Raw genomic sequence first — 12,423 nt, forward strand, 5'->3', positions numbered from 1 at the left:
ACTCGTGAGACCTAAGGGAACCTAGTGCTCTGAAACCATGTTGTCACAACCCAAAATCTACTAAGGGTCGTGATGGCACGGGACACCGCTGTCAGGCAAGCCAACCATAAATAATTAATTAAATTCTCGTTTAAATAATTGTGAAAACTATGATTTTCCTTCAATTTGGCTAGTAAAGATAATCTTTACAAAATAATTAAAAGAATATTTAGAAGTTAATACAAAATACCCCATAATCATCCTAGAACCCGGTGTCACAAGTGCATGAGTAGTTTCTAAGAAATAATGTAATATAACAACTGTGCGGAATACAAAATGGATAGAAAAGAAAATGCAGTACAGTACTCTGAAGGAGACTTTACTGGCTGCGGAAAGTCTCGAGAGGTGCAACTCACCTAAGTCTCTATATCAACCATGCCGCTACGCCTAACTAGGCCACTAGACATACATGTGCATGTGCATTAAAAATGCACAGCAAGTGTAGTATGAGTACAAAAATAACGTGTACCCAGTAAGTATCACGTCCAACCTTGAAGAAGTAGAGACAAGAGGTCGACTTCGACACTTACTAGTGGTCGAATAATAATATATTAATAATGCGAATAATCATGGATTTATTAAAAACGACAGTAAACTCAAGTAAGTCAAGAAACAAGTAAACATTCCTTTTAATATTTAGAAGTCTCCAAATTCATAATTCATTATTTATCAATTTATCTTAGACTAGGGAGGCAATATCAATTTGTAAATCTCAAGCAAGCATGCGCAAATCATGTCGAGGTCCGATCCAACAAATATTTAAACTATGCACTGCTAGAGGGTCGAATGGCGCGAACCATAGATGCATCCATGAGGCGTCGTGTTACGTAGGCAATCCCCTTCGGATTCGATCATAGATATAGACAACCTGAGTGAGAATATACGAAAAGAAAGCAGAGAAAGAAAAAGAAAAGAAATTAAAAAAATAAAAAAATGAGCGCAAAGAAAGAAAAAGATTGAGGATTTGAAAGTTGATAAAAGAAAGGCCGGGATGAAACACACAGCCGTAGCAAAAGCATTTTGAAAAATGTTTAACTGTTTAGGTGCATTGCTTTCCCCAACATGTGATTCCCTATGTGTTAAATGTCTCAAAATAACCGGTTTGTTATGTATACAATCAAGTTCTATTTTTAGGTGGTTGGTTTTGTGGTAACCTGGCTTCACACTCTTATTTCATGAGATCTAAAGGAAGTATCTCCATGACATCAGAAAGTCACTTACCAATCATTAATCCCTCCGAGGATAGCCCGGTATCGGTTATCCTTATGTCAGAATCAGCAACTGCTGAAGAAAACAGAATATTGCATTGCTGCGTGATGGAGATGTGGGACGCTTGGTCCATTGGAAAGAACCGCATAGTGCAATCCCCCGGTTCCCTGAATTGATTCCAAGGTCAAGCGGAACCACCAACGTCCATATTCCTGTGACCAACCCATTCATTCCATTTGGGTACCCCACCATGTCGGCTAATTTAACTGGTATGCCTTCTGAGGTTCGCCCCCAGGCACCATTTTCGGGAGTATCTTCTACAGTGTTCATCGCACCAACAGTCTCTATGGAGGCACAACCAACACTGCCTCGACAAAGCTTTGAACCATCAACTTTCACTTTCCAAGCACCCCAATTCCAATTGGACACCGCTCGCATTACTCCAAACTCCTATCTTCCCTACCCATTGTATGAGTCTCCCATAAAGCATGAGAGGGCCGTGAAGAATCTTGAACAAGAAGAGATGGCGCGAAAAATGAAAAGCATTGAACAAAACCTCAAGAATATGCAGGGCCTTAGTGGCCAGAAGAGTGTGTCGTATGCTGATCTGTGCATGTTCCCTCATGTGCATTTACCCATTGGCTTTCAAAAGCCAAAATTCGACGGGCATGGAGACCCGATCACCTATTTGAAAAGATATTGCAATCAACTGAGGGGGGCAGGTGGGAAGGAAGAACTTTTGATGGCCTACTTCGGAGAGAGTTTGACCAGAATTGCTTCGGAGTGGTATATGGACCAAGACATCTCCCATTGGCACATATGGGACGACCTGGCCTGGGATTTTTTAAGGCAGTTCCAATACAATGTGGACATAGCTCCGGACAGAAATTCTTTGTCCAACCTCAAAAAGAAAGCTTCCGAGAATACGCTATTAAATGGCGTGAACAAGCGGCGAGGGTAAAACCCCCAATGGATGAGGCCGGGATGGTCAGTGTTTTCTTATAGGCCCAAGAGGTTGATTATTTCCAAAACATGATGTCCGTCATGGGTAAGCCGTTCGCTAAGGCTATCAAAATTGGGGAAATGATTGAAAACGGCCTGAAAACAGGTTGCATCATGAGTCAATCAGCTATAAGAGCCACTTCCCAAGCCATCCAGAGCGGCTCGGGAGGTTTAGCAAGCAGGAAGAAAAATGAAGAAGGAGCTGCTTCAAGCATGAGAAACTCTCGTCAACCCCGGGATTATTTTGGTCAATCTTCCAGGACCCCGTAGCATTACTACCCCCACCGGGATGCATCATATGATATGGCCCTGCATCCTTATGTGGTAATGAACGCCCAACCATATGCACGGCCATAAAAACATTACAAGCACAACAAAGCTCCACCTCTAAGAAACAACCCTCCTCACTAAGCCCCGTATAATCCACGTCCACCACAGAATAATTACCAATATAACACCTGTCTCTATGAACCATCCAGAAAAGCAGACTTCAAACCCATTGGTGAGTCATATTCCAGCCTCTTCCCAAAATTACTCCAAATGGGCCTGTTGCAGCCTCTACCTCCAAACATGCAGAACCTAGAATCTCCATCTTACAGGCCAGGTACCAGGTGTGCTTATCACTCAGGGGCAGAAGGGTATGACACTGAAGATTGCTGGACCTTTAAGAGAGCAGTTGAGAACCTAATCGAATAAAAGCGGGTAGTGTTATGGGACGAGAAAGTCCCCATTGTAACCAACAACCCGTTATCGGCTCACAACAACGGGCCAGTCATCGGGATGATTTGTGAAGATAAAGAATTAGACCCTGCATTAAAAGCTATTATTGCCATCCCTGCTACAGAAAAGAAACCTAAAATAGTGGCAAAATAAGCTAGAGATGAGAAGAAGATCAATTCCACTTCCCAAAATACAAAAAAGGCTATGGAAACAAAGATAGGGGCAGCACCTGCTAAAGATGCCATTCTCTACGTTCCTAGGGCCCCCAGGAATGAACAATTCATGGTAAGCCCTCCTAAAAGATTTGAGCAAAACAAAGTCACGCTAATGTGCCAAAGATATACGTGCCAAAGGGGACTTATGTGGCGCGAGGGCCGGTAATTTCACCAAGGCTGACTGAGCCCGTAGTTATTAGTCGCACACCACATAGCCCCATGAGAGACCACACTATCGTCCCTTGGAACTACAATAAGACATTGGTCACATACAAAGGAAAGGAAGTCATGGGAGAAGTAAATGAAACAAACCAATCTGGGAAGTATCATAACCCAGAAGAATTTAACAAAACAAAGCAGAAGCAAGTTCCGCTCAAGAAGCCGGTTAGCATTGAAGAAGCGGAGGAATTTTTCCGGAAGATGAAAACCTGAGAGTATGTTGTAATTGATCAACTTAGAAAGAATCCCTCCCAGGTTTCACTTTTATCCTTGCTGATAAGCTCAAATGAACATCAAAAAGTGCTTCTATAGGGGAGATTGACTTGGTCCTAACTATTGGCCCCGTAGATTTTGAAGTAACATTCCAAGTTCTGGACATGGTCACTTCCTATAACTTTCTCTTAGGAAGACCATGGATCGATGTTGCGGGAGTCGTGCCCTCTACTCTCCACCAAATGGTCAAGTTCGAACATAAAAACCAAGAAATAGTTGTCCACGGAGAAGATAAGCAGTCAATCTACATGGACCCATCAGTCCCATGCTTGGAGGCTAGAAAGGGTAGTGAACACATCGTCTACCAAGCCTTTGAAATCGTGGTCACTGACCAGTGCGAGGAAGGAACCCTATGTCCTCAACCCTGCTTATCAAATGCATCAATCATGGTTGCCAGCGAAATGATCAAACATAGGTACAAGCCCGAGAAAGGGCTCGGGGTATCCTTACAAGGCATTACAAAGCCTGTCACTTTGACTGTCAGCGAGAAGTTCTTTGGCATAGGCTTTCAACCTACATAGGCCGACGTAAAATGGGCCAATGAACGTAAGAACAATGGGCGGGCCCTGCCTCAGCAAGTCCCGCACCTCGCCAGGTCGTTTGTTAAGCCAAGGTATATAGTAGAAGAAGAAGAAGAAGAAGAAGAGGCCTTCACGGCTGAAGAAATTGAGGACATCTGTGGGGCAATGAGGCAAATATTGTACGAGGTTCACATGGTCCAACCAGGCGAAGGCTCAAGCACTGCTGAGGTGCAATACATGGGGCCAAACTCTAAACTTCAAAATTGGAAGGCCACTCCGTTCCCTGTCAGGCCGGAATCCCAATAGTTCAGTCTTGCCATCTTTTCTGCATTCCGAGTTATTTTAGGGTGTAACTCGAATGTTTTTAGTTTGTTGTCTTTTAAATTCCGATGTAAACCCTCCTATCTTCAAATTCAATGAAATGAAATCAATATTTCATCGTCTATGAATCTCTTTCTATTATTCTTTCTAATTTTGTTATTTTTCTTATCTCTCTCTTTTCAGTTCTAATAATGCGGACTTAAATAACATGACATGCTTGCGAACTTCATGCGTAGATCCTAACACGATGTCTAACTGTGAAATAATGAATCAAGAACCAGAATATGATGAAGATGAGGCTTATAGGGAAATAAATCGAGAACTGGAAAAATTTGAGAATAAGCCTAAGCTAAACTTAAATGAAACCGAGCCGGTTAATTTGGGTAGTCCAGAAGAGGTCTAGGAAACCATGATAAGCATTCACGCTGATGAAAGAACTAGAGATGCATTCATCCAACTTTTGTTTGAATTCAAAGACGTATTTTCCTAGTCCTATGATGAGGACTGAGTGTTGATTTGGTAGTGCACAAATTGCCAAATTATCCCAATTATCCATTTGTCCAACAAAAGCAGAGAAAGTTTAAAACAGACATCAGTGATAAGATCAAAGAAGAAGTCACCAAATAATTGAAAGCTGGTATGATCCGAGTAGTCCGATACACCAAATGGTTGGCTAATGTGGTCCCAGTGCCGAAGAAAGATGGGAAAACCCGAGTGTCTGTTGATTACCAAGGACAACTTTCCATTGCCAAACATCCACATTCTTGTTGACAACTGTGCGAAACATGAGATGTAGTCTTTCGTGGATTGTTGTGCTGGGTATCACCAGGTTCTGATGGATGAAGAAGACGTAGAAAAGACGGCTTTCACCACACCCTGGGGCACTTACTGTTATAGGGTCATGCCATTTGGTTTAAAGAACGCCGGGGCAACTTATAGGAGAGTTATGACTGCTATCTTTCATGATATGATGCACCAGGAAATTGAGGTGTATGTGGATGATGTGATCATTAAATCCAGAATGCAGGATGACCATGTGCGGGATCTGAGAAAGTTCTTTGAGCGTTTGTGCAAGTATGGCTTGAAGTTGAATCCAGCTAAATGTGCATTTGGAGTTCCATCTGGGAAACTTCTGGGGTTTATAGTCAGTCGGAGGGGCATCGAGCTAGATCCAACAAAGATAAAGTCTATTCGGGATTTTCCACCTCCGAGAACCAAGAAAGAGGTCATGAGTGTACTGGGAAGATCGAATTACATCAGCAGGTTAATTGCTCAGCTGACTACCACGTGCGAGCCCATATTTAAGCTATTGAAGAAAGATGCGACAATCAGATGGATGGATGAGTGTCAAGAGGCTTTCGACAAAATCAAAGAATATCTGTTGAATCCGCCAGTGTTAGTCCCACCCGAGCTTGGTAGACCTTTGTTCTTGTACCTTACAGTCCTGGAAAATTCTTTTGGTTGTGTCCTGGGGCAACATGATGTGACTGGGAAGAGAGAGCAAGCCATATACTATTTGAGTAAGAAGTTCACTAGTTATGAAGCCAAGTACACTTTGTTGGAAAGAACTTGTTGCGCCCTAACTTGGGCCACCCAGAAGCTTAGGCATTACCTGTTGGCCTACACCACATATCTTATAACCAGAATAGATCCTCAGAAGTACATATTCCAAAACCCAATGCCCACAGGAAGGTTAGCAATGTGGTAAATCCTGCTCACTGAGTTTGACATTGTCTATGTCACCCGCACGGTGATGAAAGCTCAAGCCTTGGCGGATCACCTAGCTGAGAATCATGTTGATGATGAATATCAACCCTTGTGCACTCACTTTCCGGACGAGGAAGTAAATTCAGTTGAGGTAGTTCCAGAAGACACCAATGTTTGGAAAATGTTCTTTGACGGAGCTGTAAATGCAAAAGGTGTTGGGATTGGGGCTATTTTGATTTCACCCACTGGTCAGCACTATCCGACCATAGCTCGGCTTCGGTTCTTTTGTACGAACAACACTGCCGAGTATGAAGCTCGCATTATGGGCATGAACATGGTAGTTGATTTGGATGTGGAAGAATTGTTAATCATGGGAGATTCTAACTTGATTATTCGGCAAGCTCAAGATGAATGGGAAACCCGAGATATCAAGCTTATCCCATACAGGCAACAAGTAGAACATCTTCGCAAATGGTTCAATTCCGTCGAGTTCAGGTGTATTCCTCGATTCCACAATGAGTTAGCTGATGCACTAGCTACTTTGACCTTAATGCTACCATATCCGGGCAATGTCCACATTGACCCACTGGAAATCCAAATTCAAGAAAGGCATGGTTTTTGCAATGTAGTTGAAATAGAACTAGATGTTCAACATGGTATCATAATATCAAAAGGTTTTTGAAAACAAATAAATATCCCGAGCAAGCCAGCGGAGACCAAAAGAGAACCATTAGAAGGCTCGCTAACAGTTTTTTCTTGAGTGGAGAGGTCTTGTACAAAAGAACTCCGGATTTGACTCTTTTAAGGTGTGTGGATGCCCAAGAGCCTGGAAAGATCATGAACGAAGTGCATTCGAGAGTATATGGGCCCCGTATGAACGGATACGTCCTTGCAAAGAAAATCCTTCGGGCAGGTTATTACTGGATGACCATGGAAAATCATTGCTTCAGTTTTGTCCGAAAGTGCCATCAGTGTCAGATACACGGTGACCTTATTCATGCACGCCTTCAGAGTTGCATCTTACGTCAGCACCTTGGCCGTTTGTTGCTTGGGTATGGATGTCATTGGGTCGATCGAGCTGAAAGCTTCAAATGAGCACATATTCATCTTAGTTGCCATTGATTATTTCACAAAGTGGGTTGAAACAGTCACTTTCAAAGTCATCACTAAGAAAGCGGTGGTGGACTTCGTGCATTCCAACATTATTTGTCGTTTTGGTATTCCTAAAACTATCATTAAAGACAATGCCGCAAACCTAAACAGCCATTTGATGAGGGAGGTATGCGAACAATTTAAGATTACGCATCGGAATTCTACCCATTATCGGCCCAAAGCTAATGGTTTTGTTGAAGCGGAAAACAAGAATATCAAGAAGATCCTCAGGAAAGTTCTAGACAATGGCATGAAAAGCTGCCTTTTGCATTATTGGGATATCGCACAACCGTGCGCATATCAGTTAGGGCACGCCCTATTTATTGGTTTGTGGCACTGAAGCCGTAACACCTGCAGAAGTTGAGATTCCCTCTCTTCGAATCATTATTGAAGCCTAGATTGGGGATGATGAATGGGTCAAGACCAGGTTGGAACAATTAACTATGATTGATGAAAAATTGATGGCCACAGTTTGTCACGGGCAGTTGTATCAACAAAGAATGGTCCGCGCCTACAATAAGAAAGTGCGGCCTAAAAACTTTGAAGTGGGGCAACTGGTTCTAAGGCATATTCTCCCGCATCATGAGGAGCAAAAAGAAAATTCGCTCCAAACTGGAAAGGTCCGTCCATTATAAGAAAATTGTTGCCAAAAGGGGCATTATACTTGGGAGACATTTAAGGAAATGACCCCGAAACAGCTGTCAATGCGGATGAGGTCAAAAGGTATTATGTTTAACCCCTTTTACGGTATTAATACTCTCTGATTGGGATGATGAAGGCTTTCATTCTCGCTACCCAAACACTATCAACCCTTTGCAAACCCTTTGAGCCGGTTACTTTTCTTTGATTGCCCTCTTTGGAACCTGAAAGTGTTGTTCAAAAAAGAAGAAATCAAAAAACAAAAGTTGCTTAAACTATGTTTGACTTGATTCTGAAAGGATACATAGGAAGCCTCTCTCTAGGGTTCAGTCACACCAAAACAAAAATCCAAAGTCCCCCAAAAGTGAAATTGGGGCAGATATTATAATATTTCGGCAATGGATTTGCCTGAAAGGTTCTAAAGTTGTAATTCAATCCAAATTCTTTTTACCCCAAATCCTGTTCAAGTCCTTCCGATCAATCGATAAAGATGTTCAAAATTGGAGGATATGGTTACTTCGATTTAGTACAATCAAATGAGAGAGTCTTATTGGTGAAAACCTACACGGGCACCATAGGGCGATTGGTAAATAGAGAAATTGAAAATGAGAGAGTCTCGGTAGTGAAAACTCATAAAGAGCGATATCAGGCGACGATGAGAAGAGAAATAAAAGAGGCCTGTTGGTGAAACCCCGAAAAGGGCGTCGCTGATCAAAAAAGGGATCCTCACAGCCATCGATATTGGTAGAATCCCGTGAAGGTTTCTTAATTTTGAGGTATGAGTTATGATGAGTTTTTGAGAGTTGGACGGTTTACACAGATCGGGTATCCAGTCCAAGAGGCATGTCATATTCATTGAAGTCTGCATGTACTCCAGATAAGTCCTTATTTTCTTCCCCCGAAAGGGACACCTCTCGTTTAAATTCATTATTCTTTCCATTGTTTATTTTTCGTTGAATCCCTTTCGGTCTAGTTCTGTTCCAAAATTAAGACAAAGAAAAGATGGAAAGATTGGTTTATAGGGTTTTGTTTGACAAAAGCCAATATTCAAGAAAGCACCCAGCCTCAACAGGTGCATCGAGTCGACCTCGACTAGCCATGATGGCCGATGCTTTGGAGTCGGAAACTCCTGAAAAGAAAGAAAATCAAAGTCAAATGCCCATAAAGGCAAAATAAAGTGAAAAAAGTAAGTCCCACATGATTAACCATCATGTTAAAGTTTTGGAAAAGTCACGATCCTCAGGTTTAGGAATGAAACCAATCCCCATAAGGCAAGCAAGCAATGGAGATCTTTGTTGAAGAAACCGGGCCAAGATCAAGTGATTGAAATGCTCAAGGCCACAAACCCAACCACTGTTTCAAACTGACAAATCGTTCTTTGTTTGAAAAATAGGGAAAACACGTGTAATTCAAAGCAACCTTGCAAGAAGCAGGTGCAACAAAAAGCAAACCACGCAGAGACTAAAATGGTTCTGCAGCAATAGTCAACCCAAAAGAGAAGTCCCCTCCAAATTCTTTACTCATTCTCTTAAATAAAAGTGATGAAAAGTGAAAAAGAAAAGAAGAAAAGTTTAAAGCCATGGTACTATAGGGTCACCATTCCCTAACTACAACTTTTCCAACATGGGGTCTCACCCCCTAGTTGATGCCAGCATAACCTGATGATTTTCCAACATAGGGTCCTATTCCCTAGATGCCAACATAACCTGATGATTTTCCAACATAGGGTCCTACTACCTAGTTGATTCCAGCATAACCTGATGATTTTCCAACATAGGGTCCCACCCCCTAGTTGATGCCAGCATAACCTGATAATTTTCCAACATAGGGTCCCACCCCCTAGTTGATGCCGGCATAACCTGATGATTTTCCAACATATGGTCCTACTCCCTAATTGATGCCAACATAACCTGATGATTTTCCAACATAGGGTTCCACTCCCTGATTGATGCCAACATAACCTGATGATTTTCCGACATATGGTCTCACTCCCTAATTGATGCCAGCATAACTTGATGCCAACATAGGGTCACACTCCCTAGTTGATGTATTTTTTTCAATCCCTAGTTGATTTCATAGGCTTTCCACTCCCTAATCTCTTTCTCCCAACGATGCACAATCCTAATTTTTATTGCTTTCAATAATGAAGTAGTATAGAGTTTTGGTTACAAAAAAAGTCACAAAATTTTCCTGGTAAAAATCGGGATAGAAAATTCCGTGCGTTTGTTTGTTTTGGTGTCTGAACAGGTTATACCTCGAGACACAGGGTTCGAGACACAAGGTTCGAGATGACTAAAAGTAAAAGAAGAAAGAAAAAAGAAGTAAACTCAAAGTGCAGAAGCGGAGAAAAGATGTGGAATGCTTAAGACATGATTGAAGTTGCAAACTTTATATGTCCCACCTTGATCCAAGAAGCTAATCAAGAATGAACCAGCACCTGCAGCTATCAAGCATCAAGATTCGGACCAGAATCTGCGTGAAGAACCAGCCAAGACTCAAGATCAAGCTTCAGAAGATTTATAGATAAGAATCTTGTAACCCATAGCTGATAGATTTAGTTAGTTTAGTTTTTTATTTTGATTTTGGTGTAATAAGGAGCTCAGCAAGCAGTAACAACAACAATAGCAGTGAAATCACAGTTTTCCGGTAGTCCCAGCTACCAAAATTTTCAGAACTACTCCAACCTGATTCCTTTATAGCCAAGGATATATAGGCAACCTCCACAGCAAGGTTCAGTCAAACTTTTTCAAAATGTTTCCCATGGAGTATCCGAACAGGCAAAAATCGCTCGTAATTGCTCACTTTATCTTTTCCAGAAAACCCTTCGTGTTTTCGAGCAAAGAGGGGTGTCGCGCCCCTTTTTTCTCGCGAAATCGGGTTTATCGCATGGTCATCATATCCATATCTACCCTTCCCACCCCGTTAAGGTATTTAAAGCGCAGATTGGTCTCGATTACTTATTGCATGGTATTACCCGTCCCAATCCTATCAGTCCCGGCGGTACTTAGGACTACTAATCCTAAAAAAAGGGAGGGGTATTAGGTTTATTTTGTAGTTTCAAAGGTAAAAACTCTAAGACGACATACAAAACACATATTGCACATTTTGGGGGAAAACATATAAACAAACAGGGACTCAGATATACCTCCTTAAACAGAGAAAGAATGTAACATGACTTACACACACTGTTTATGTCTGATTTAAAAGGTATTAAAGACGAGTGACAAGAGGTTGTTGAGACAGTTTCAGTTTATCACGTAACTCAGATAAAATGTCTGAATTAGGCCTGCCTGCTGGTTGTAACAGAAGCAGATTCAGTTTAATTTTTCTAAAGCTTGCCTAGGTGTTTGGACAGGGGTACTATAGGCATGATATCTACTAAATTCAGAAGGTGACGAGCTAGTAAAACTTGGAATGAATTATTCAAAGTCCTATATGCATACTTGTTAAACTAGTTAAGTGAGGGACCTATATTACTAAAGAGAAGCAGAATTTAAACGAATTGATTACAACTTCTGCAAATGATGACAACCATTATTACTGATTTTAGATCTGACATTGAGTGAAGCGAATCAGATTCATTTAGAAACTCCTATAGGCATGGTTTCTAGGCGTTACTGATTTTAAACCTTTATAGACGGGGTACCTAAGTGCAGAACTGTTTGAAACCTATAGACATGGTATCTAAATGCAGAAGCTGTTTAAAACCTATAGACATGGTATCTAAATGTAGAAGCTATTTAAAACCTATAGACATTGTATCTAACTGTAGGAGCTGTTTAAAACCTATAGACATGGTATCTAATGCAATTGAATATGCAGAATTCAGAACGATCCTATAGGCATGGTTTCTATATGTGATTGAATATGCAGAATTAGAACAATCTATAGGCATGGTAATTGAATATGTAGAATTAGAACAACTTATAGGCACGATTTCTATATGTAATAGAATATGCAGAATTAGAGCAACCCTGTAGGCATGATTTATACCCTTTGCATGCATAGTTACCCACCCCATTTCACTAGCTAGTTCCAAATGTTTATTACAACTTATTACAACTTATTACAAGCCAGAATGAATAAAATTACATCAAAAATACAAATGAAAGTACAACTAGAGAAAGCCTGATTCTGACTTCCTCTCTGAGTTACAAGATAGACCAACTCAAAGATCATTGATCCAAAGCCTTTTTCCAATTTGAGTGTTTTATAGTTCCCTAAGAGCCTCAATGGGACTCCGGGCAGTACTCACACCCAAATTGTATCACCGGAATGGGAACAAGTGCAGTGTGGAAGGGCCAACCATCAAGTGTCTAAGTTCAGAGAGAGCTCAAGGGGTCCCAAGGCAAGGCTCACAAGAGGGGGGGGGCAGAACTTAAAGTCTAAGAGAGAGTGCAAGAGCA

The sequence above is a fragment of the Nicotiana tabacum genome, chromosome 3, assembly GCF_000715075.1.
Source record: "Nicotiana tabacum cultivar K326 chromosome 3, ASM71507v2, whole genome shotgun sequence".
Classification (NCBI taxonomy): Eukaryota; Viridiplantae; Streptophyta; class Magnoliopsida; order Solanales; family Solanaceae; genus Nicotiana; species Nicotiana tabacum.